We start from the raw sequence: 26,066 nt of genomic DNA on the forward strand, positions 1-26,066 counted from the left end.
GTGGGTGAGCGAGGCTGTTCTCTCTACACTGAAACTGCAAATGGCTGGAAAAAGCAGAGATCCTCCTTAATCAATGGTGGTCTTTCTCATTTATTTAGTTTTAAATGAGTTTCACAACTTTGCCTGGTTGTGGTCAGCAAGCTGGCATGACATCAGATTGATGCTATCTGTTTTAGACTTCCCCCTAAAGGTCATAGGAATGAGGCATGTATAGATAAACATGCTCATCAATAATAATATCTTTTATTTTCCAGACTGATGAGCCGTTAAGTCAGATTGTTAGCACACTGTGATGTGTGGAGGCAGGCAGGTTTTAATACCCATAAAGACAGCTGTATCTGCAACATGGGAAGCTTAAATTTCAGTTTAAATATTTTGAGGAAGAATACTGAAATGACAGATTCCATAGTGCTTCTACCATAATAAGCACTGAAAGCCATAACCAAAAAAGCACAGACTGGGTTTGGGTCCCAACTGGTCTATTCTTTCACTGCTGAAGAAAAGTAGAGCTCAGTTCTGGCGTTCTGTAGAAATCTGACAAAAAAGTGTTGGCTGGGCGCACACGTGCAGTGCTGCAATAATAAGAGTGCCCTGCACAGTTTCGGGGACGTGTGCTTGCTTTGAATGCTCAGATCCATGCAAACACATCGGCATCCGTCTGCCACTGCCCTTGCCTTCACCAGTGACTGCATCGCTTGCATTTTAATGCAGAGCTCCTCTGCAGAGTTTCCCTAAATAGCACACAGAGTTTGTGAAAATGAGTTCAATTACTCTCTCTTCTGGTCCTTCCAAAGTCTCAGAGAGAACCACAAAGTGGAATTTCTGGCTGAACATCAGGAAAAACACAAGCTCTTTTTTTCCAGTCAGGTAAGGCTCAGTGTTTTCAACGTTTTCTGTTTGCAAAGGTTTGTGTCATGTGAATACCCATGAAGTTATCCAAACACAGAAGATGCATAGCTCTGCAATAATGTCATTCATTTTCTAAAAAAAACAGAAAGCACCACACATTTTCCGAGAACTCAATCTTCTTTTCCTATAGTATTCCATTATTAACAAGAAGATTTCTTCCCTAAACCACAAAAATTAAACTTAGTAAATACAGCAAAATTCTCAGCCCTTTGCTAAACTAAACAAATATAAGTTTCAAACGGAAAGCCTCTTAAACCCACTTCTAGAAAAATATTTCTGTCATTTGAGACACAAATTTCTTTTCTCATTGCCTAAATCTACATTTTCACTTCAATGGCTGCTGTTTTGCATTCAGTTCCAGTATGCTCAGCTATTGTTTCCCCCTATCGTATTGTTATCAGATTGTGTTCTGCTGGTTGACAGTTATTACTGTGTGCCAAGAGAAAATGAAGTCAGCACAGTTACATGTGCTTTTTCCGTAGTCGGTATATGTGATATCATCCTAATCAGTGTATCATTCAATAGTCTTCTCACCTCATTTCCAGGCTTGATTTAAGATACATTTTGAAAACACAAAATCAGTGTGTGTGACATTCTGTTCTTTATCTACTCTAGTTCAGAAAAAATTTTAAAAGTTACATATTGCTGAGGCTACTTGTGATTCATTAAACTAATATTCTGCTCTGGTAAATGACTTGTGTCCTGTGAAAGGATATCAAAAGTAGAAAGAAGCTAGACTTGCTTATTTCTTTTTTTTAAAGTGACACCAGAAAGACAAAATTTGTGTATGAAATGGGAGGAAAATTTATTGCTAGTAGCAATACTGCTTTAGTATTCAGAAACATTTTTGCTTTGTATTTCATCATCTTAGACAATGTCTGTAGATTTTCTCATCTTTCTTTAATTCCTTTTTTTTTCCTGATTAGGTGATTTTTTTTTTCTCTGACATGACATTGCGGTGTAGTGATATGCCAATATATGTCTGCAGTCCCTCTGCAGGAAGGATTAACAAGTTTGTGCATCTTTACATATGCACAATTATTTTATTAATTTTTAAATATATATTTTATGTTAGAAATGTTACATCATCATTTTAACTTTATATGACATTGCATTTTTTGTATTTATATTTTAATTTCATATATATATATATACACATATTGTGATTTTGGAACAAGACTATTTTTAGGTTCTCAGCTTTTCTTTCTCTATGTGTGATTAGAAACTACACATGATTTTTTTTTTTTTTAATTAAATTATATGTTATATACTGTCTGGAAACTAAGAGGCATTATGAAAACAGCAAATAATTTGAAACCCAAAATATAACTATTTATTGTCAGTAATGAATGTTGGATGATTTTTCAACAAAGACTAAGTTTTCTCAAACCAAAAAACAAACATAAGAGGAAAAAAAATTCATATGCTTTCACTAAAATAAGACTTTTTTTGGAATCATAAAATTATTGGTATTGAGAAATTATAAGAATACATATCAGCTCACTGAAGTTCTGATATATCTTCTGCGCAGATGAATACAAAGTTGAACTATCCGGGGATATTATTTCTACTCATTCTTCTCCTACAGAGAAAAAGGCTGGCTTGTTTCATTCAAAAGACTACTTAGATTTTGAAAAATCTTTGAATGAAGATGGTAAAAGAAGCAAGTGGAGTAGAGAAATTAGAAATTGTAATCTTCAATTCAAAGCAACTCCACTTTGAAATTCTTAATGTGTTGATGGTAATTTTAAAATAAACTCTAAATATTAAACAAACATTTCAGAACTATCAGGTTATTTCAATTTATTGACCAAGTAATTTGATAACTTAATTTTTCTTTAATATTTTTATTTATATCTTTGATGATTTCACTGTGTAATTCAATATGAAAAGGCACAGATAGAAATAAAAAATGTGAAATATACTTCCCAATCATCTCTAATATAAAATTTCACTTTTGTGTGAGTAACCTGAGCGAAACCTATCTCTGCAAAATTTCTTTCCTACAATAGTGCAAGTATTAGTCTGTCAAAAGTAATAACTAATTAGGCATACATCTAGAATTCAATTTAAGAAATATGCAGAAACATAAATGTCCTTTTCTATTAGGAATCATATCCCACATTTAATATAATTAGAGCAACAATATAAGTTACCGGGTCATTACATGTTGTTGTTACCATTACACTAGGTTATAAATAAACCTACATCTTAGTGGAATGGTAGAAGCTGCACTTATTGAACTTAAAGTTATCACTGTTTACAACTTTCACAACGGACTACATTAATCAAATTTAGTTTTAATACGTGAATTCTGCTATTGTCATTCAGGTCAGAAAAAACTAATTTCCTAGCCATATACTTATGGCTACTTATCAAAGAAAACTATTATTCTGAAAACACAAAATTTTCGTTTTTTTTTCAAAAACTATTTATTAAAGCCTTTTAACAAAGAAAACTCTAGGTTTTTTAGCTAAAAATACTGTTGTTAATACACAGTTTTTTCAGAATACTGTTTAAATTCAAATATAGTTTTAAATTAAAAAGAAAATTTAAAATCCGTTTTAAATCAGTAAATATTTCTGTTTCTGGAGAATGGAGCATTTAGAATTTTAAATGTCGATACAGAAACTTCAGATATTGGACATTTTTCCCCATTTCTTTGACTAAATAGTTAATAATTTTTTCTCCAGGATCACTTTCTGTTTAAAAGGCTCTGGAGTGAGTGCACTGGAATTGATTTTTTTATAAGTTTTTAAATAACAAAATATTGGCTTCAACTTACGCAAGTAAAGAAATGAAAAAGTCTTCTATAGCAAAAAAAGGATTATTAAACAACACTGTACTATCAGTTTTCATTCTGATGTCCCTTGATAATGAAACATGTTAATTGGAAGTTTACACTACAGTTGTAAACCTATAGCAATCCATGTGGTATGACAGTGTTTGTTTGCCTATATCTTTAGAGAGGTTTGGCCACTTGTTCCAAGATATGACTGCTATATTTGAGGGAAAGAGGAGATGAAGGAGAATGTCTGTGTGATAGATTTTTTTATTAGTTCAACACTTCAGCCATATAAATAAGAGATAGGAATTGGTATAAATTACATTTTCATATACAATTCACATTTACTTACCATAAAATCAGTGCCTGCTCTCCCTTTTCCTCTTTCCTCCTCAATACAAATCAAACCTTTACAAAATTCTGACCCTATTTTGTATTGTTCATCTGGCAGATGGTAGTTATAAACAGTGAAAGATAAAGAACGTGAAGTAAAAATTAGGGGTGTACTCCAACACAGTGCAATATATTCCAGGAATAAATAAAACTTGTAATTCCAATATTGGGATGAGAAGTTGAATTTTTAAGACTTCTCACCAATTTTTTTTTTTTTTTAAATAGTAGAAGTTTTGCTTTGAGAGAACGGTTTCATGGCCCCAAGTCCCAGAAGAATCCTGACAAATATTCAGTGTTTAACTATACTGTTTAACTTAAGAGTCAAATGATTAGATTCCTACAAGCGGTCAGAAAAACAGGCATCTCTAGAATTTTAAACAACCTTTGGAATCACTTTGCATAAGACAGTGTGAATCCGTGGTACCTTCACTGCTGGGTGCTGAAGATGTGTTAAATGCTTAAATATAAATGAGGTACATTGTATCCTCAGCTCTTACTCAGAGTCTTTCCTGGTAGACTAGTAGGGTACTTTGCTTAGCCTCCCAGGCTCGCTGCATTAACGTCGGCCTAAAAACTCCTTTTAAGCACTCATTTTCATATTACTTTTCTTAATTTCTTTGTTCAATAAACAATTCAAAACTAAGAGTTACTGCATCGTGATCTATGCTTCACGTCAAATAATTTAAGACTACCCTCATTTGCTTTCTTGACTTCAAGTAAGAAGTAAAGAATACTTCACCCACACACATTGTCTTTCACACTAGGTTCATAAAACACTTTGCAAATGCCATTCTGTTGACTTATGTAGTTATTTAGCTATTGGTCCTGTCTTACCCTTATTAAGGTAAGAATTGAGCATGATAAGCTGAGGACTTTCACAATGCCTGTTGTTCTCATTTAGGTCTAGTTTAACTTTTTTATGACCTTTAACAGAACCAACTACTTTTGATTCTTTAAATCTCTGAACTGTTGATTAACTACTCTTTCTTTCCTAGGAAAGTGAAAAACATCTGAGACTTACACTGTTCAACACCTTCCTAGAAGTATCAGATGTTAACTGGTCAAACCATTGTCACGAGGGAGCCACGTAAATGATATTTTAGGAAGATTGTTCATCTTTCAAAGATTAGAATTAGATAATACTTTAGTGAAATCTACAGTTGAAGGCAGTCAAAAACAGATTAAAAATGCAGCTAAGTATGTATGACTGAACTACATTCTCTGTTTTTGTCTTAAAGCAAATGCAGAAATAAAGGTAAATACGGTAATAATAGGTTATGCAGGTGAGTTGATTAAAATGAGTATCTTCTCCTTCAGTCTCACAACATGGTCATTGGTACCATGAAGAAAATTAAGGAGTGCCAACCCTTACTGTCTTTGTGTAAATCACTTTGAGGGAACTAATTTCCTTGAACTTCAGACAAGCTGCCTAACTCTTAAAAGGTTAAAGTAGTCATTCAAGCACCTTTGATAGGGGATAAAAATGAGCATGTTCAAAGGCAATTAACCACGTTCAAAGCTAGGTATGCTATGCTGTAGTTTCATGATCAGTTTATACCAGATTAAGCTGGCAGAGCTGCAGAAAGAAGTAGCCCCATCATTCTCCTGCAGCTCTATTTCTCCCTTGTGTCAGCACAAGCGTTTACCTTCCAGCTAAAACTAAACAGTTGGGTTTTTGCCATGTTAGTTTTAAGCAAGATCAGTTCTCTGACCTGGTTCACTGTGCAGCTGTACAAACTTTCCCCAGGAGGGGGAAGATGGCAGGGAGGTGAAAGGGGAGTGATAGAAACACTTCTCTTGGCATCAGTGCCAGATGCTGCTGCTGTGAATTGATTGTGAAATTACAGCATAACATGCAATAGGTTGCCTGCCTCTATTGATTACAGAGGGGACCTCACTGACTGGTCTGGGCTATAGGGGAGTAGAAACCACCCTAAAGATGCCTGACTAGAGTAGTGAAAAGACTTGCTCTAAAACATTACATTTTTCGTATAAAAATATATTTCCTTATGAAAAGCAGAGGATTTTCTTTTTTTCTTCCAGACATGCTGTATACACAAACCTAAACAGGGTAGTTTTTTAATAGACATCAACAGAACAAAAATAATTCATTTTCAGGATACTAAATGGATACATATTGTGCTTATATTTTAATTTTAATTATGCACAAGGGAACTAAATACACAGTTTAAGTCATATAGAAATATGGAAGAACTAGACCCATGATATATCTTGTCTACAGTTTCTAACAAAGGCTTGAGTCCTTTGAGATTCATGTGGATTGATAAAAAAAATTAAAAAGGAAAGAAGTAATAAACTGTAATGGAAACTATGTTTCTGTTCTGTTGCCAGAAGGAATTATAATATTCTGAGTACTATATACCTCTCAGAATGAAAAGCGGGCACCAAAAAGGGGGAAGGGAAGAAAACAAACTTCCATTTGTTTTTATATCTTATAATATTAATGAGTCAAAGGTGCTCATTTGATATGACAAATAGATCTTCCATCTTTTAGCCCACCGAACAGTGAAAAATCTCAGACAACTGACACAGTATTTTTAGAAGAGGAAGAGGGAGAGTGGAATCTCATGATGGATTGAAAGCGTCCACTTAGTTTGGAAACAGAACATTTAGATGCATTTTCCGAGACAGAGGATGGTGTTTGGGAGACTGATTTGCTTCTCTGCCCTCTAAAGACTTTGCAGTAAATTTCCTCTCCCCGTGACAAATGTTCCTAAGTACAGCAGAGCTGATCCAGTTCCAGGGACAGAATTCCTCCACCATTTAAGGGACTGATGATCAAGTTATGCAGGAGTCTCTGGCTTCAGCAGTCTTTTGTGATGATGCATTTTATTATTATTTGTAGTGGGTGATTTAGCTGCAATTTAAGGGCTGCATCTGCTATGAGAAAGACTAGTCCCATAGATGGAATTATGGTTGCCATGGAAATTTGCCTTCAACATGCCAGAACAATAGTGAACTTCAAATTCTGCCACACATTATGTAAAACTCAAAACTTTCTGAGGTTGACCTTCCCTCATATCTTAAATAAAATTTGTCTGGAAGTGATTGATAAAGCCAGGCAATGAGTTTGGCTAGCAGAAAGGTACTGAAAGATATAACAATACAGATAACATTGTTCTGTCTTAGATTAAAACTTGATTCTTAGATTATACTAAATCATGAGCTTCAGGCAGTAGTCAGATATGAGGTTGGTTGAACTAGCTTGCATAAGGTCTGAATTAACTTGCCTTTTTAGTCCCTTTGCTCTCTGTGATAACAGGTCCTTTCCTGGTTGTAGGTATGAACACCATTTATGGCCTCTGAAAAATATCACTGCCAACCAATATTACCAGGTAAATGTGGTCAAGTATTCAAGAATTTTTTCAGATAAATATTTTATTCAAAACATGTTTGTTGTTCAAACAAGTTGTGACTCTCAGAGAATAACGGCCTTGGTTCAACTTTTGCTTTTGTACTTATGACTGGGGGAAGCCAAAATCCCAAATTTGAAGCAGACTCTTCACCTCTCAATGGAGAAAAAAATCCCTGTGTATCTAAAATTTGGTAATTTCAATTATTATAATCTGCTTGATTTCAACTGTTTTTAATTCTGACTTGGTTTACAATTTCGGTTTTCATCTTGCAATAGAAACAACCACTGTCTGCTTTTATGAGATTTCTGATCGTATTTAAGCAAACACTTCTCCAATTAACTGTAATAGGAAAATAGCTATTGTCTGAATAAGAAAATGATTCTTCTACACTTCTACATCAGATTGTCTCATATCTTTCTTAATATTAAGGTTCATTTGTTTTTGTCTCAAATATAAGCGCTTGTAAGTACACAACTCAGAAGTAGTCACTCTACTTAGAGTTGTCTTCTTATAATCTACTTTGTCTACTTATATAGACTACAGTCTATATGTGTATTCCATTCTCTTTTACCTAAATAAATTTTTTTTCCTCTAAGCCTTGATGCCCTCATTTTAAAATCAACAGAAATATTTGGGAATTTATCCCAATTAAAAACTGAATATGTGTCTCATGATTATCTCTAAAAATTGTTCTTCATTAGTTTCATAAACTTTATAACTTTGGGAATCTCAGCTTTTGCCTGTAAATTTTTAATTGTTATATGACATTCCTCATCTTCTAATAATATGTCTGAAAAGATCACTTCTGCTACTTTCCACATCCCTCCCCACCTGCCCCTGGACAATTTTCATTAAACAGGATAGATGCTAGTACTGTTTTCAATTGCAATTTGACATGATTCTCTCTACATTGTTACCAGAACATAAAAGATATCAAATAGCAGTGAGAAGTCATATTTGGTGAGCTGTGATTTTTGTGATTATACAAATGAGAAATGGTGGCGAAATGCTGAGATACACCCTGTCTAAAAAGTAGCTGGAACAAAGACTAGGAAAAGGGACAGTGTGCACATAACCTCTGAAGTGTGATACTTTGGTTAAGGATCTTACCCACAAGAGGAAGAAAACAACTATTATCATGGTAAGATAAGTTATTATTCAGTGGGAAATGATACTAATTGTAAGGAATTTTTTAAATCTAAAATTTACTGAGCAACAGAAGCTTCAGGAAAAAAGAAAACTCAGAAAGCTTTTGTGTCATCTTTGGCATAAAACCGAAACAAAATCTGGAGCAAATTATGGCTGATTGTTATAAACAGTAGAATCTGAAATCATTTATGGAATTTTAATTAATACAGAGACTGGTGAAGTTGTTAGACTACAGAGACTGAAGCAGAAAATTAGGAGTTCGGAAATATGTTGTGTACAACTCCATTTTATGTAATCTATTTGAATACTACCTCTTTCCTTTATATGTTGAAATAAAACTATAAAATTAAGGTTTGGTTGCCTCTATTGATAGTTCTCCTTCTCACGGAGATGCTTTGGTTTCCTGAACATTTATTTAGAGTGTAATGTGTTTAACACACCAAAAAAAATGAATGATGATATTTTTAAAATGTTGAATTATCTAATCTTTATAGATGAATTTTTATTATTATTATTCTAAACTGATATTATGCCATTTGTTTTACCCTACAGAAACCTTTAAAAGTATAGGGATTTTCATTGTTTGAAAGACATTAAAATAGCCTTTGCAACTTTGAAAAGGAGCTGGAAAATAATTCAAAAAGCCAGATCCTACTCTCATTTACCTTAATGTGAATTGAGCTTACAATGAAACTATTGGGAAGGGAAAAAAAACAAGCAAGGAATAAAATCAAATACCAGCATAAGATCATGTAACTAATGAGATTAAATACTGAAATTTTTTCTTATTTTCTTTCTAAACTGTGGATGTTCAGTTTGTGTAATATCTGAGCACCTCAAATAGAAACAGAGCCTGCCATTAAAATGTATTTGTCCTGAAGAGCAATGCTACGTCCTTTTGAAAGGCAGGAAACTACATGTTATTGTGTCTTCTCAAGTTTAAACATAAATTTGAGGTTGAGGCTGAGCTTGGATACAAACTGAGGTCTTCTGAGCTCATCCTTAGTGAGGTGTCAGCTTGACAGAAAAGATGGTCTGTTCCTCCATCAGTCAAGCTAGGTTGATTTCTGGCAACAGGGAATCTATCCTTACTTACATATCTTCGGGAAATGCACACACTTACTCTTGAGAAGACAGTAAATTACACCAGTCCAACAGGGAGTACGCCAGCAATATAGTTTATTTCTTGTCTTTTCATTACCGTTAATCTGCTGCTACTTATGTTATAAAAACCTCATGTACCTTATTTGCTCTTTAGATAACTCTCCAATGCTAAATTAATAGCGGTTGGTAATGATAGACAAATTCACTTTCTTTTCTGTCTTGTAAATCTATGAACCCGAGGGCAAAGAATTCAAGATCTATAATGGCGTATGCAGTCTCTAAAGCAAAAGAAGATGGGGATGATAGCTTGATGAAGTTAACTAGCCTAAATGTTGGCTGGTGCAAGAAAATTAAGGACAAAATTAAGTGACAAAAGCTGAAAAACAAAGTAGAAAATAATTCAGTACCCAGATCACAGGAACTGAGATGGGGAAGAAGGTCATGTCAGACCTTTAAGATGAATAAATAAAGAAGAAAAAATTATAAATAAAAAGGGTGTGGGAATTTCCTAGATGAAAATTCAAAGGCAGAAACATAAAACATACAATGAATGGATACAATCAGGGAAAATAAACAAAAGGTTTGAGTCAAGTGGAAATAGGGCCCTGAAGTTAGAGCCATGTGTGACAAAAGAATAGAATACATGTAAGTTAAAGAAACACTTTGTTTTGTAAGATATTGGATATATGTGAAAGTGAGTCTTATCGCTAAGAAAAAAAAAAGGCAGAGAAAAGTGAAACAGAAGGACAAGAAAGGGTGAATATAGAAATTAAAAGGCAAAACTACTGATTTCAGTCAGTTAGTGTCAACACATGATGTTAAATTGCAATGGAATAGAACAGCACACTTGTCACTATCATATGCAACCAATTTAAGAGTATAAAAGAGTAAAATATTCAAAGGCACACAGCCTCAATATAGACATAGACGAAGCCAAAAGACAGCAACAATAGAATTATGGACAGGAAAAAACACATTTAGGTCTTTTCAGTATCCATTCCACTTCTTCTTAGTGCCAATTACAGGGATAATATGTGGAGAAGAGGGTCTTTTTCTTGAACTTAGGTGGCGTGTGGCTTTTTGCAAATAGCATGTTTTCATCTATTCCTACCCAGTAAGCAGGACAGCTAAAGCATCATTTGAAATACATAAATGACCAAAAGATGGGTGAATGTGACATTCAGTGAAAGGGAACTAAAATAGACAAATTTAATAATTACAAATAAGCATATAAAAAAGAACCTGGAGCAAATAAACCAAAACCTGCAACTACAAATAACAAAAACCATGGAACTCGTCAGAGTTTTCCCACTGATTCCAGATGTCATCAGTATTTAGCTCAGAAAGGTCCCCTTTCGCATAAGAGACAAAGTTAAAGGGGAAAAGATTTCTAGACAGCTGAGCTAGATAAAAGTAATGGAAACTGCCATGGCAAAATAGGAATGGTCAAGTACAAGATTAAATGGCTTGATTAAACACAAATATGATAACTCAAATACAGAACTAATAACTACAAGGAGTACTTCTAAGGTACAGACGGTTACAAAATATGAAAGACTGCTATATTATGCACGTAAATGGCATTCACAATCCACAGAACAGAGAGCAGAAGGAGATGCTAAAACAGGCAAAGGAGCATACTGTGAATTCAGATAGACATCTTGAAATTAACTACGTCAGAAACAATCAAAATATGTCAGGTCTGGTTTGTTTTCCTTCTCCAACATGATGGCAAAATGAAAAGTTTACATTTTCAGTGAGTGGAGAGAGAAATAAGGATTGTTAAGATTATAATGTCTCTTAAAAAAATCTTTACTGCAACTTCCACTTCTAAGTATGCTCTGCTTCTGTTTTACAGGTAGTGCATATATTGTGTAAATAAATGCTTGAAACTGGATGTTCAGTGGACACGAGAGGCTCAGAAGACAAGACGCCATTCACATTTGTATAATTGCTTTGTCTCTGCCACAGATACTTAGCATCTGTTTTTGGTAACACATGTGAAGTTATCTGGCATCTTTGATTCAGCTCATTAGCAGGCTTACTGCAGCCAAGAAGTCAATGGACCACAGAGCAAACTATCTTTTCCAGAGGCAGAAGGGAAAAAGGCATGTGAAAATGGACTAATGCACACACTGCCAGAAAAGTTCACAGTGTTCCCACTCTATGATCGTACCTGCCCTGCGTATCAATGTAATAATGATGTATCGGTGTGGTAATGAGAACAAAATGTAGGAAATTGGGACTTCTGTGCCTTGTCAGATTCCCTATATGAACTCAGCCTTTGGGCTGAACTAGGGCAACCGCAATGCCAATACAAGTTTTAACCTATCTCTGCATTTGAGCCCAGCGCATATTTATTGTGTCTGTTCTATGCAGTAGGAAGTTGGTACATACATACAGGCTTACATGCAATAGGTATTTTCCAGTTCACAGGTGGAAAAACAAGGCTTGATCTTAAAACTAGTTTAATGCACAAATTTTTACTTCATGCAGAAACAACTTGTAGCACTACAACTAAGCTGTTTCTGGGCCTTATTTCAAGCCATAGCTGAAGGCACATTTGCAGACAATACCATGTGAATGGCATTACAAGCTTCCAGACGGAAAAGAGATAGTAGGGGAAAATCACAGAATTACTTCTTGTCAACGTTGGCTGGAGACCTACCTCACATTAAGTATCCTAATCAGGCTGAAGCAAATTTCAACGCAATATGCTCCATGTATTCTTGTCCTTTTATAATAACAGGCAAAGTAGACAATTGTTGCAATACTATTAGGACTATATATATTTCTTGCTCAATTTGTCATGACCTGTTGCAAATCCTCTCTTTTGCATCTTGAAACGCATTTTTGGTCATGTAATTTTTGTAAATTAACATCACGGGACAGTTATTTTCATACTTGAAATGAACTCTTTAATATATTTGTAATTCTTAACATTAATGCCATGGGAAAAAAGATATTGAAGTCCAATTTTCAATACTTATCTATTTGTTTTTACAGTATCAAGCAAAAAGTATCATGTGATATATCATACCCCCTTTTTCTTTTAGGCAAACTTTAAAGTTTACCTTGACTTTTTAGAATACAACTTAGTGATTACCACCCATGCCACATTCAACCAACGTGAAAAAGCATTCTATAGGTTTTATTAATCCAGAACTATAAGGAGTACAGAGTGAATAATAACATTTTCCTGGCAAAGCTGCCAGTGATGCACAGGGTAGAACTGAATCCAGCTTGCTTTTGAGCAGATGATGTGCACGTCTTCATGCTGGCAGCAGAAAACCTTTCAAGTTGGAGGTGAACTAAGGAGCTCAAAAATTGATGCAGTAGATATGAAATAAGAAGAAACTGCTCTGGAATACTTTTATGACCATAAATATTTTTCATCATTATGTAAAGCTGAATTCTCCCACCTCAGTATTATACATTTAGAGCTCATAATTCCACAAAGAATGACATGAACCTGAGGTGCTTAATTTAGGTGCTTAACTATTTTGTGCCAAAAGCTTCCAAGATTAACTTCCATACAGTACAGTTCACACACCTGTTTTTTAACATTAACTGGCAAAAAGAGAGCACAGACATGAATATAGAAGCAAAAATAAGAGTGCTCCTAGCTCTAACAGAAACAGCATGGGCTATATAGAGGGCAAACACATGGCCTCTGTTGAGAAACAGGCAGAGTTGCTGAACACTTTCATCCTAGGTAGTTGTTTCTGTTTTTTTTCCTGACACATAGTTCTCCAATTAGTGCATCACCTCACAAAGTGTACAATTCTTCTACGTAACCTTTCAGAACATTGCTATTTGGGGTATTTACTGAAAGCCATGTTTCATCACCTTTCTTCTACAAAACCCCACCAGGCCTTTAAAATCCATGACCTAACATATGACTAGAATACATGGTGCACATTTTGATAGCTATTTTAAAATTTATCAAAAATTGTGGGATCTAATTAGTTGTAGAAAATGTGCATGTTTGACAAGTGCACAGAAACCAAACAACAACAAACTCTTAAAACAAGTTTTATTTTACTTTATCTAGAGAGACCTTCCATCATTTTATATAATTTCTCTATTCAAAGATACTGGTATTTTAACACATTATTCAATCCCACTTGGAGATTTTGAGCATATATAATAATATTTTGTGAATGTTTTTAATCTCAATATAGTTTGTAGTGGAATTTTGATAACTGGAAAATTCTGTATTAGTATTTTATGAGGTCTGAAGATTTTTCATAGATATTTGTAGCTATTTGCAGTTCCAATGATTTAAAGCCACATAAGACATTGCATTAAACATCTAAGACCAATCGTTTCAACTGTTGAACCTCAATGACATTTCAAATCAGCAATTTTATATGCCTAAATGAAAACTTTTTTCCCTGAACTTTCTTCTTGACAATCGATATATTTATCCTTGCAGTTTCCTCTGAGTCTGGCAAATGCTACACTTTCCCATTTTACAGATGAAGAAATGCAGTGTAAAGATCAAATGTCTTGTCCAAGATAAGACAGACAGTCTATGGCAAAACTATGAACTCTAAATCCCAGGATATCACTGTAGTCATTGGAACACTCTTCAATTTTTACAGAACTACCCTCTCTGTCAAATATCAGCTTTAAACTTGTTGACTTTTGAAATTACTTGTCGCTTGAAAATGACAAAGATGTGTGAAATGCTTTACAATATTGGGAAAATTGGATGCTATTCAATTTTCATCAAAGTGAAATGAAAGCCCTGAAATATGAAAATGACAGCATTTCCCTCTAGTGGCTTTCCCAATATTTCATAGTGTCAGTAAGACAAAATATTCTCCTTTAGGTTTTCTTTTTTGGCCTATTCTTTCCATACAGATTTTTTTCCTCTCATTGAGTAACTCATTTTTTAAATTTCTTCCAAATAAATCTTACTTCTTGCACTCTTAATTTACACCAAAAAAAATGAAGAGAAAGAAGGAAGAAAAATTTTATCAATTCTTTTTTAACTCAAACACATTTGAGTAGATTCATTCCCATCCCCCACACAGCTATTAAAAAAACCAACCAACCAAACACACTGAGGAGTAGAGCTCTAGCAACAGTTCTTTCCATTCTTCTTCTGGTTTCCTCCTTCCTTAGTTCATTGATAATCACTATACAAACGCATTTGAGCATCCTTAAAACATCCTAACTTTCAGGAAAAAAAACATTGTAAGTAATTAACAGGATCAACCTTCTTCAGGTACCTAAAGTTGTAAAAACAAACAAAAAGAAATGAAGAATGTAAATCCATATGTGTTGGTAATTTAGGTCTTCATCTTCTTCTTTATGAAATAAGAAATATAGCAGTAAAAATTTAAGGATTTTTTTTTTTTCTAAAACACGTGTAGGATAAAATAGAGGGTTTTTTTTAAATTTCAGGATGCTGGTAGTTCAAAAGGCAAAAAAGGTTTTACAAATAGATGATAGTGAAAGCTTGGTTGTTAGTTGTTGCTGGGTTTTCGGTTGGGTGGGTTTTTTTTGCATGTGTGTGTGTTTTGTTGGGTTTTTTTTGTAGCGTTATTTAAAATTTCCAAAAGGATTCAAAATGGATTGCTTCTCTAACAATATGAAATTGATAAGTATCAACAGATAAAGATGATAACAACCAATTCTTCCCAGGAACTTCCTGCACCTTGGTTACTGTTAAATCAACAGATTTCTAATTCTTTAGATTCCATCACTCTGAATCATAACACTGTTTTCTGATGCAGATCAACCACCTATCATTGCTTTTCCCCTCTTATTTTTCCATACAGAGAGGAGAGCTGGACTGACTTAACAATAACTTGATGCCTCAGCGGAGTCTGCATACCAGTCTATTGTAATTTAAGTATTTCTTCTTCATGCTATTTGTTCTATACAGAGTGTGCTGTTAGAGATAAAGAGCTTTATTATGGCACTGAGCTTGGTTAGATTTAGGGATCAGTCTGGATAGGGTTGACAGGAATATCAGCAGCTTCAGAAGCATAAGATAAACAGTCAAACATTTTTCTAGAAAGCGTCTAAGCAATTATGGATACTGTGTATAACCTTTATTAATACCTTTTCTACAGAGACCACACATTGATTTGGCACACTGCAGAGTATGTGGGGGTAAGGGAGTTCAGCATATTTAGAATATATGTAGCTTTCTACTTTGATTTTTTAAACTTCTAAAGTGGAGGAAGAAAGAAATCAATGACAAAAACAAAGGTAGGAAATGATTCCACAGGAATCACCCACTGGAATCAACTGATAATGGCCATCCATATTCAAATTTAGCTGTCCGGTGGGCTGAGAATCTGATGGTATTTTAATGTTACTTCTTAACAAACAGTAGTATTCTCAGGAATATTAAAGCATCTGCCACCAATTTCATGTAACGCTCAAGGTGACTCTGGGAAAAGTCAGATACAAGGATCAAGTGAATAATTGTTATTGGTGTAGCACAGAGAAAAATACCAACAGTCAACTGTTCAACAAGTACAAGTAATTAATCTGTAGGTCCCTGTACATTGCAAGACAAACTGGTATCCAAAGTTTGTTCAAATCAGACCTCATTGAAAAAGGCACCTGACAAATGATTGAAATGAGCCATACTCGTTATGAATCAAAGTAACATAGACTGTTTATAGAGAGCATTGTTTTAAAGATAAGAAGGTAGCTTTCTGTGTTTTATCATCCAGATAAAACACCTTCCAAGATGTTATGGATAGCGGCAACTACATTATTTTAATGAGCTACTCCCTAAAGTTACTAGAACATTCATTTCCAAAACCAGCTCTTTTGATTAAGACAAAGCTATTATCCTAGATGGCCCAAAATATTTAAGGTTATATAAGAGAAAAAACTTGGAACCATCATGAATTCTGACATCTGATTGCATTCCAATTTATTTCTTACTTTCTAGCCTTAAATGATTTGTAATTTTGGTCTACTGTCTAAAGGGAGAATATATAATTCTTTTTGACTGTTCTTTCAATTAACCTTTGGTGATAGTTTCAAATTTAAAAGGTGTTTGTTCATTTTCAGAGAATTTGCTCCTGCTGCCTAAAGAAAAATGGAGAAAGACAGGATGAGATGAGGGTGCCTGCAGCTATTGCAGCTTCCTGTTGGCTTGTTTGACAAGATCTTGCCGGTGCAGATGGGAAATAGTTTATTGCAGAGATGGATATCAGTACAAGAACCAGAAAAGAAATACATCTCATACTGAGCCTGATCAAAGATCAAGAATATCGGTATGAAATAAGAACAGCCTTTAAAAAAAAAATCATGCCAGTCTGGTTCTTATGAAACATACAGAAAAAAAGACAGACATCTCACACTGGGCCTGATCTAAGACAAAGGATGTAAATATGAAGTAAGAATTGCCTTTAAAAAGTTATGTGTACCAAGACAATCTGGTTCTTATAAAACCAAAAAAACCTACAGAAATTGATTTTTTTTTTTTTTTTTTTAAATCAAAATGAGAGCAAAACTTCAAGATGTTCATGAAATAAGTCTGGAGAATCTTCAAGCTGCTGAAGGAACTGGCAAATTAAATGACAAGTAGAATAAGGTTTCATGGTTCTTGCCACATGTTGTTGAGAGGCTGGTGGTGCAATGTATACTCAAGTAACACCAAGAAGCTATACAAGATGAAAATCACTGCCTGCATATCAATAGCATACTCCTGCTAAAACTCCTTGGGGGCAATGGACAATTACCTAAATAAAAAAGTTAAAAGAATTTGTAATAAATGAAGTCATGCTGTCAATAGTTAAAAAAGTGAAAAGTATTTTGAAGATTCCTAGGGGTAGGATGACACCAACCTTTGGCTGTCATTTCTACTAAACCCTATTAGAGAACATGGGTAATGCTAAGCATCTAAGTTTCTAATCAGAAGAGCTATCTTTTTTAATGACTCAATCTCTTAGCAATTAAAATATATTTTCTGATATTTATTCTATTTTCTGGGTAGCGTGGTTGAAATTTGTGGGTAATTTTAGACAAACTTCTGATAGACTAATACTATTGTTTCCATAGCCAACAGTTATATATATTGGATCCTTTTAGTGATCCTCAGCACAGGTACCAGCATCTGTATATATATGAAGAATGAATTCCTTCTTACACCTAGCTTTCTGGAGAGAGCTGTATCTACTGAAGTCTTCTCAATGGCCTATATTTTATGCTGGTATAACTTAGAAACATTTAGTTAATATCAGTTGAACCTACCTTTTTTTATTCTCAGAGCTAAAGGACCAATTTCTAAAAGAGATGCAAATAATCACAAATCTTTGTAAGACATAGGATTAAATATGTGCTTCCAGTTCCTTTTGGGAGGGCTATCTTCATGGCATGAAATATACTCCTTTCTTCTATCTCATTTTATCAAGTTCTTTTGGGTCAAGTCTTGTACTGCATCAGAAAACAGCATGATGGAGAAGGGGGAGAAAAACAGAGATGAAACAAAGTTTTCATAAGGAGTCTCCCTGATGCATTTATGCAAGTGAATAAATGAAATATTTACAAACTGGTGACTCATGAGGATTTTTGGAAGTGAGAAAACTCTTTATAAAAGTAATTTGTTGCACTGTACTTTCTGATTCCAGAAAGTCAACTTTCTTAAGATCTGTATCTCGGTCTTCATTTTTGTCTCTAGCGGGGTGGTAAAAATAATTTTTTTTTTTTGTGAGCTCTTAGAGAGAAAGAAAAAAGAAGATCTTAAAATTTTCAGTAGGTTCACAGAGGAAAAGAGAACCTGAAGGTCTTTTAACACTAATGAAACTCATGGAGTTCAGGTCTGTACAGAAAGCAGTTTGGAATAGAAATTGAAATAGTTTTGAAAAAAGTCTTATTCCGCTTTCTTTTAAAGGTGTTATTGTTACTGTATTTGTCTGAAATATATTTATCACATGCTCGTTAGTCTGTCAGTTGTTTGGTGAGAGACAGCAAGTTCTTTTCAAAGTGCATGGTCCATAGATTAAATTATTTTTTTAACCTGTCTTTTTCCTATTTTCCTGTCATTTGCTTAGTAAATGTTGAAACAGTCCTTATGATCTGTAGTCTGTACTACTAACTTCTTCACTAAAAGTGAACAGACTTTTCTTTTACTGAATTATTTTAGAATGGAGCAGTTTAGGCCTTTGTGAGAACTTCCAAAGGAGATGGGCAGGAAAGGAAATTCTTCAGGAATTTCCTAAATTCTTTTCAACCAGCTGCTTTCTCTCTGCATGAGACAAGCTGGGTTTTGACAAGAATGTCAGGTATTTTCTATAACTGATATGAAGACCCTTTCTCTAGTAAATTTGTGAGATGTGTAAATCTGAAATTATTAAGCAATCTTTTATTTTGTTCTACAGTCTTTCCATTTTTTTTCATTCTTTCCATTTCTTTTAATTAAAAATAATGTTATTTTTAGAATTTCCCATGGACAATGCAAAGTAGCAAAGCATTGAATATCCTTAGGAAACAGTACAAAAGGAAAGAGTTTCCAAGATCTACTTCTGTCTTTTAATAGCAGTGGTGAGAAATGATCTGTTTTTCTTTCTGGACACAGCACAGAAAGATACAGGGTTAGCTAAGCAATGCTGAGGGCTATGCTAACTTGAATTGCCTTGCTTTTATCAATGGATGAAAGTGTACATCAAAATGATAATTTAAAATCAGAGAAATCTGCATTTGTATTTCCTAGTGTTGATATTTTATTCTAGTTTTAATATTTATCAATATAATGAAGAATAGTCACAGTTCAAGGACCCTCTAATGTCCATAATTTATTTCATTTCAATGATTACTTCTCTAGTGGTCTTCAGAATTTGAAAATCACAACAATTACCGTATTAACAATTAAGAACTAACACCCTAACATTTAAAGTTTTCAAATTTAGATAGAGCTGTATTAGATAAGTAATTGAAACTTGTTGCTTAATGGGAATGGATTCAGAGTTAATATTAGATTAAGTAAGCATAGTGAACATTTTTCCGTCTGGTAAAGCAACAAAATGTGTTGGTATTTTTTCAATAACAGGGAAAACATTTTCTGTAGCTATATCTATATGTATCAGAGTTCAGGGAAGTATGAATCTCTGTACTCATTGTACATGCAGTTCAGGGCAACTGAATATGGAAAAATGCATTAAATTCTGGGAGGTTTTTTTGCCAGAAATGTTGAATATTAATTAAGGTTCTAGAAAAATACAGTCCTACAGGCAATGAAAGGATAGCTATCTAATCTTGCCATTAGTTCTTGTCTTTCTGTAAGTGAGGTCTGAAGATTTACTATCTGGCAGGAGAACTGTGACTGTTGAGAAGCCATGCTCTGGAAGCTTACAGAAAGAGATGGAAACTCCTGCACTTTGCCTGCAATCAGAGAGCCTAGATTAAAGACCTTGAGAGAACAAAACAAGAATCAGTTCTGCACTGTCAATAATGTGGGCCAGACAGGAATGACAGTAGGCAACTGCCTGTGCCTGTCTGAAATGAAGTGATAGGTTTATAAGGACCTTAGAAAAAAATCTAAACAGAAACAAAGAAATGTAAATGTTCCCAGAAGAGGAGGAAAGTTACATTTTCCCTTATTGTTTGTTTACAAATAACCCTGACTCATGCTTCATCTGCTCTTTTTCTGTCTTAATTTCAACACTGAATATTACATTTGTTGGGTCTCCCATCCATAAATTTTTATCATTTTGAAATATTTTCATTCACTATTTTTGTTTGTGTTAGAATTTGGTTAGATCCACTGATGGAACTCATCCAACTTTTGCTTTTTAAAGAAGTGACACAGTTCTAAACCGCTCCCAGAATCTGCAAATATAGACTTGCCCTTGATTATCCTAGTATCTAAGAAACAAACATTCAGGGCAAACAAAAGCACTTGAAAGGACCTAAACAATTCATCAATTCCTTCGTAATTCCAAAGCAGCATAGGAGAGAAACAATAAAAAGGGAATAAAAATGCAACATCTAAGTGGTGAGGGGGGTAAGGGAGTAGGAAGAAATGGGGAAAACTGATTAAGACAAAAGCTAGTAATTTTCTATTTAAGAATAAATTTGTCCTTGCCCAAACACACACACACACAAACACAAAAGATTTGACGAAAAGAGAACAAAAGTAATTTTTGAATTTTGGCTAATTCCAATGGAGAAGGGAAAGAAATGGCAGGAATGAAACAAAAACTCAATTTGCCCCCAAATGAAGGAAAAAAAAAAACCCAAAACAAAGAAATAAAATCTTGTGCAACCTTTTGCTTTGGCCAGATGAAATATATTTAGCTGCTCCAGCAGAAAGTTTCATTTTTTCTTTCTCCTGGATAGAAGCAAATGTCAGAGTGGTGTGTGTTGGTTCAGCACAAGGCAGCTGAGGAGGGGTTAAGGGGTTTTATTGTCCCATAATCAGTCAAAAAAAAAAAAAAAAAAAGACGGCGTGCTCACTTTTTGTTAGGATTTCCAACTGTTCAGCAGTCAAAAAAAAAGAGCTCGGTACTTGTTCTTCATACCTGTATTGCTGGGAGCTTCTGGTTCAGCATTCTTAGTGTAATGCCAGTGGCTGAAGAGCCACATAAGCACAGCTGCGGGTGCAGCAAGCAGACCATAGACTCTGCACAAATATGAGAGCCAAGTTGATTCCACTATTAGCTCATTGACTTTAAATCATTTTAGAGGCCACTACATTTTGAAATTATTCATTTAAATTGTAATAGATTACATCAGTTATACCCAGGGACGCGATAAAGAGGAAGCCTACATTCACCTTTCAATAATGCAGCCTCTCACAATATTGTGCCTCAATGATAATAGCAATACTATCCCTTATGGCTTTTTTGATACTTAAAGACCATTAGAGCTCGACAGCATGCTATGCACTGGTAAACATTATTGTTTGACGGATGAGTCCACTTTTTTGAGAGAGTGACTGTAGTACTTCGAAATCAGGTAATAGAGAGTTCAGGCACTACAGGTCTGCACTTAAGTGTAGTTTATTATATTCTAGAAGTGATTCAATAGGGTTGAAAAGATGCAATATAATTCAAGTACTTTCCATTCAGCACACAGTCACTGCTACAAACAGCTGCTGTTTGCAGAGATAAAAAGATAAAAGTTTGGAATAGGCCTTTAGAGGTCAGACCTCTGGCTCAAAGCAGTGTTAACTTCAAATTTAGACCAGCTTCCTCAGGTTTTTCTCCAGCCAAATGTTGACGATCTTCAAGGAGGAAGATTTCATAATTTATCTGGACTACCATTTCCGGTGCTTAGCCACCCTCATTGTGAAGAATCATATTCTTACATTCAACAGGAGATTATCTGACTAAAGGCTAATCGAATTAAATAGAAATACTCAGTGAGGATCAGAGGAACAATGACAGGGTGGGGACAATCCCCGGGTCTTACAACCCACCAAAGCTGGCTTTAGCTGACTGGGAAGGAAAAATCTTCTGCCTCCAGACGTCCACCAGATTCAGCTACATGTAAGTTTCCATTATTGTAACTGGTGACAGTTTCCTCTTGTCCTTTCACTGTATACCTCTTGTCCTGTCACTTCCCAGGAAAAGGTTTCCTCCTTCCTTTCCTTCTTCTCTACAACTTTTTAGCATTGTCTTCTTCCCCTGCTTAAACAAACCCAGTACCCTTAGCTCAACATTTTAATGATCCTTCATTTAATTGTCTCTAGTTTGACAATATCTTTGTTGTACTTAGGGAAGACCCTTTTGCATGCTGAATAGCAGGGAATAGGTACTTCCCTCAACTTACTAAAATACTGTAAACACAGGTCTGTGTGTGGTTAGCAAGAGTGCACTGCTGGCTTTTGCTCAGCTTGCTGTTCACCAAGACTCCTTGGTCCTTTTCTGCACAGCAGTTCCCTGTTCAGACATTCTCCAACCTGTACTGAAGCAGGTGTAGGGCTTTGCATTTATCTTTGCTGAACTTCATGCTCAACAGAAGACTAAGCAGAAATACCAGTATGGAAGGCAAGCTGCAAGCCTCTTAGGACAGCAGCTCTCACTGGCAGATGACTGTCCATAGATCCCATAACAGAAGAGTGTCCTTGATGCTATTACTTGTGGCTTACTTGTGGCACTGGAACTGATTCATCAGACAGATGTAGCCCTCCCAGGTGCCTGCCCTGCCAGAACTTGCTCTTTCACTCCTGTTGCCAGAGCTCTATAGTTTTTCCACACCTGCAGGTGGAGAAGGAGTCTTCTGGTGGCCAGAACTTACCATCTTTCAGCTCCCACCATTGAGGAAATCCACCTCTTGGTGGGTATCTTGACTGTAGCTTCCGGCAGTCCCTATTCTTGTGGGAGTTCAAGCTTAGATTCCTCCTCTCCCTCCCCCGTCTCGAGTCTTTGGGAAAAAACTTTTGATCTCCCATTCATTCCCCTTGTGTTATGCAGTGTGTTCACCGCATCCCTCACCTGGCAACTCAGTGATTCAACCAGAGCACACACCTACCACTGATGAGGCTGTGATTGCCACCACCTACAGCCTCAGGGAAGAGCTATGAAACCAAATTGCTGCTGAATAGTCAAATAGTCACTGCTTGATTAGGCTTCCCTGCCACTGATATAACCTTCCAACCCTTAAGTAGTTTTTGGGGTTTTTTTCCCCAATATATTAAGATGCACCACAGGTAGGACACCATAGTAGTATAAATGCACCATTAAACTAGGAGTAAAGAGATATTCCTGGCTCTGTCTCTTCATTTCCAAACACATACACAGGGAGTGAATATTTCCTTCCACACATGCAGGCTTCTGGGGATTGTGTTTTAGTGTGTCCCTGTACAGTGGCTAGCCCACTGGCACTTGTATCTTAGAAGAGAACTTCAAGGTGTAAATCCTTTAAGTAACCAAATTATTGCATGTGTTTCTGAATGCAGCTAATTGCCACCTCTTTAACACTGATGCATGACATCATCATAATTTAAAAATACACTGGAGAATAAGTAACAGAATCTGTGTATGATCACCAGCCAGCTTACTTTAACATTTAGCTGATGAGTCTTTGAGTATGTTTCCCATCAGGATAAGGCTCTAAACAAAGAACTGCACAATGTCATTATTGGTGAAGGAAAAGTCAGCAGCTGCATTTAATTAAAAATTTGCAATAGCTTTGATTGTAAACATTCTCTATTTTACTTGGTCATATCTTTTGCCCCCAGGGCTCTTGACCAAATCTGAATTTATTTGGGAAGACTGAATGCAAATGGTCCAGCTATTTTTGCACATGATGAGGATTAAAAGTATATCATTTTTTGTTGTAAAAATATTATTCTATTACAAAAATATTTTCTTGAACAGCTATATAGCTGGAAAGGCTGTTAATAGAAAGTTGAGATTTCACTTGGCATCCGAACAGTCTATGTTGAGCAGACATGGCTGTCTTATGTTCCAGTATTCAGTTGCTGAATTAGGACTGAAAAATTGAGGTGTGCATGTAAACACCCACTCCTAACAAATAATTTCTTTTACATTTATAAAGTTTTACATAAAGAGTGGGTGTGTTTTATATCCAGGTATAAATTAGCTTGAAAAATGGAAGTTATACAGAGAGTAGGCTGGGCTGAATAAATGCTAGTTGTTTGGGATATGGAGACTCTGAGAAACACAAAAGTTTGGTGGATATAAACTACATGATAGTCCATCCTTATGGTTCCAAAAGCTAGAAAAATTTTGGAGAATAAGATGCTGTTGCTAATTTAGTTCTGTAAACAGATTGTAAAACTCAATATGCAGTTCAATTAAGTACTGAACAGTCAGAAATTGTCCTTGTTAACAACATACATCTGATCTGTAAAGAAGTCTTCTATGCTCATCTTCCCTCCAAAGAGAGGACCCAGCTCAAGGTCCTTCCATCTTTTTTTTATGGCTTATTCTATAACTAGGTGAAATATCGTTATCTTTGGAAACACCCACCCTCCCCAAGAAAATGAAGATGCTTCTCCAGAAACAAGGCTACTTGATATTCAGCATGATCTTTAATGTTCTTCTATGTAATATTTACTTAATTCACCATAAAAAAGCAGAAAGAAAGAAAAGAGGAAAAAAAAGAATTTTGTGCCTCATGTTATCAGTTTATATATTTCATCCAGTGTATATCTTTGCTTCACCATCTTCTAAGTCCCTCCTTCTTGCTCTTTGCTCAATAACATTCAGCCTGTAAGATGTCTCTCTTGAACAAAACATGCAATAAAGATGTTTCATTAAAAAAACCCAGTAAATCTGAGGAGACAAGTCAAGGTCCAGCATGTGGAGATGAGTGTTTACACACCCTTGCACAGTGCGGCTGTAACACTCAGCGACACTTAAAAGAAATCATTTCTCATTCAAAATTCATTATATTGTAACTACAGATTTAGTAACACACTGGCAGTTTTTATTGATTAACCAGGGATATTGTGGAAATCTGAAACATACTAAAAGTGCCTTTAAAAGAAGATACTGATTTTATTTGGGAAAAGTGGTACACAATCCTGCTAAAAAGAGGTGAGCAGTATAATTCTTTTAGAGTAGTAAGAGCTGATGAACCGTAAGTTATTGTATTGTATATGCTCTTCTATGAAAATCGTTTATATTTCAAAACCAATATTTAACTCCCTTATAGCAGGTTAGGATGATAAAGATTGTCATTTGCATTGATTGAGGTGAAAAAGAGAAAGAAGAGAGATACATGCTTTTGACTGAACAACTAGAACTTGAGGAGAACCCCATAAATTCAGGAGAAAGACAACTGGTGATTATAGCACATTGTCAAGTGTATACTACTTATGACTCGTCTTGAACTTGCCTGATACTTACTACTTGCTAAGTCTTTAAAATATATGGATTTAAGCAAATACATGGTGACTTACTGCACATCCAGCTACCTGAATGTTGTTGAGCATTACTGCATTTGATATTTTGTAAAATAAACTGATATTTGGAGACAAATTCTATTATCATTCCACCATAGAAATTCTCTAAAGAAATTTTTTATGATATGAGGGTGGTAACACACTGGAACAGGTTGTCCAGAGAAGCTGTGGATACCCCATCATTGGCAGTGTTCAATGCCAGGTTGGATGGGGATTTAAGCAACTTGATCTAGTGAAAGATATCCCTGCTCATGGCAGGGGGGTTGGCCTAGATGATCTTTGAAGGGCCCTTCCAACTCAACCATTATATGATTTTCTGATTCTTTTCTGCAACTTGCTTTTTAAATTATTTTTTCTATCTCATTATCTGGTTTGACACAGTAATAGATTTTTCTTGAAATTGCTTAAAAACAAGACACTTGAGAGTCATTTCACAGAATAAGGACTTGAGCCATCATGACTTGATGATTTATCTTCATGTAATTTATTGCAATAA

Source organism: Calonectris borealis, chromosome 5 (genome assembly GCF_964195595.1).
Source record: "Calonectris borealis chromosome 5, bCalBor7.hap1.2, whole genome shotgun sequence".
Classification (NCBI taxonomy): Eukaryota; Metazoa; Chordata; class Aves; order Procellariiformes; family Procellariidae; genus Calonectris; species Calonectris borealis.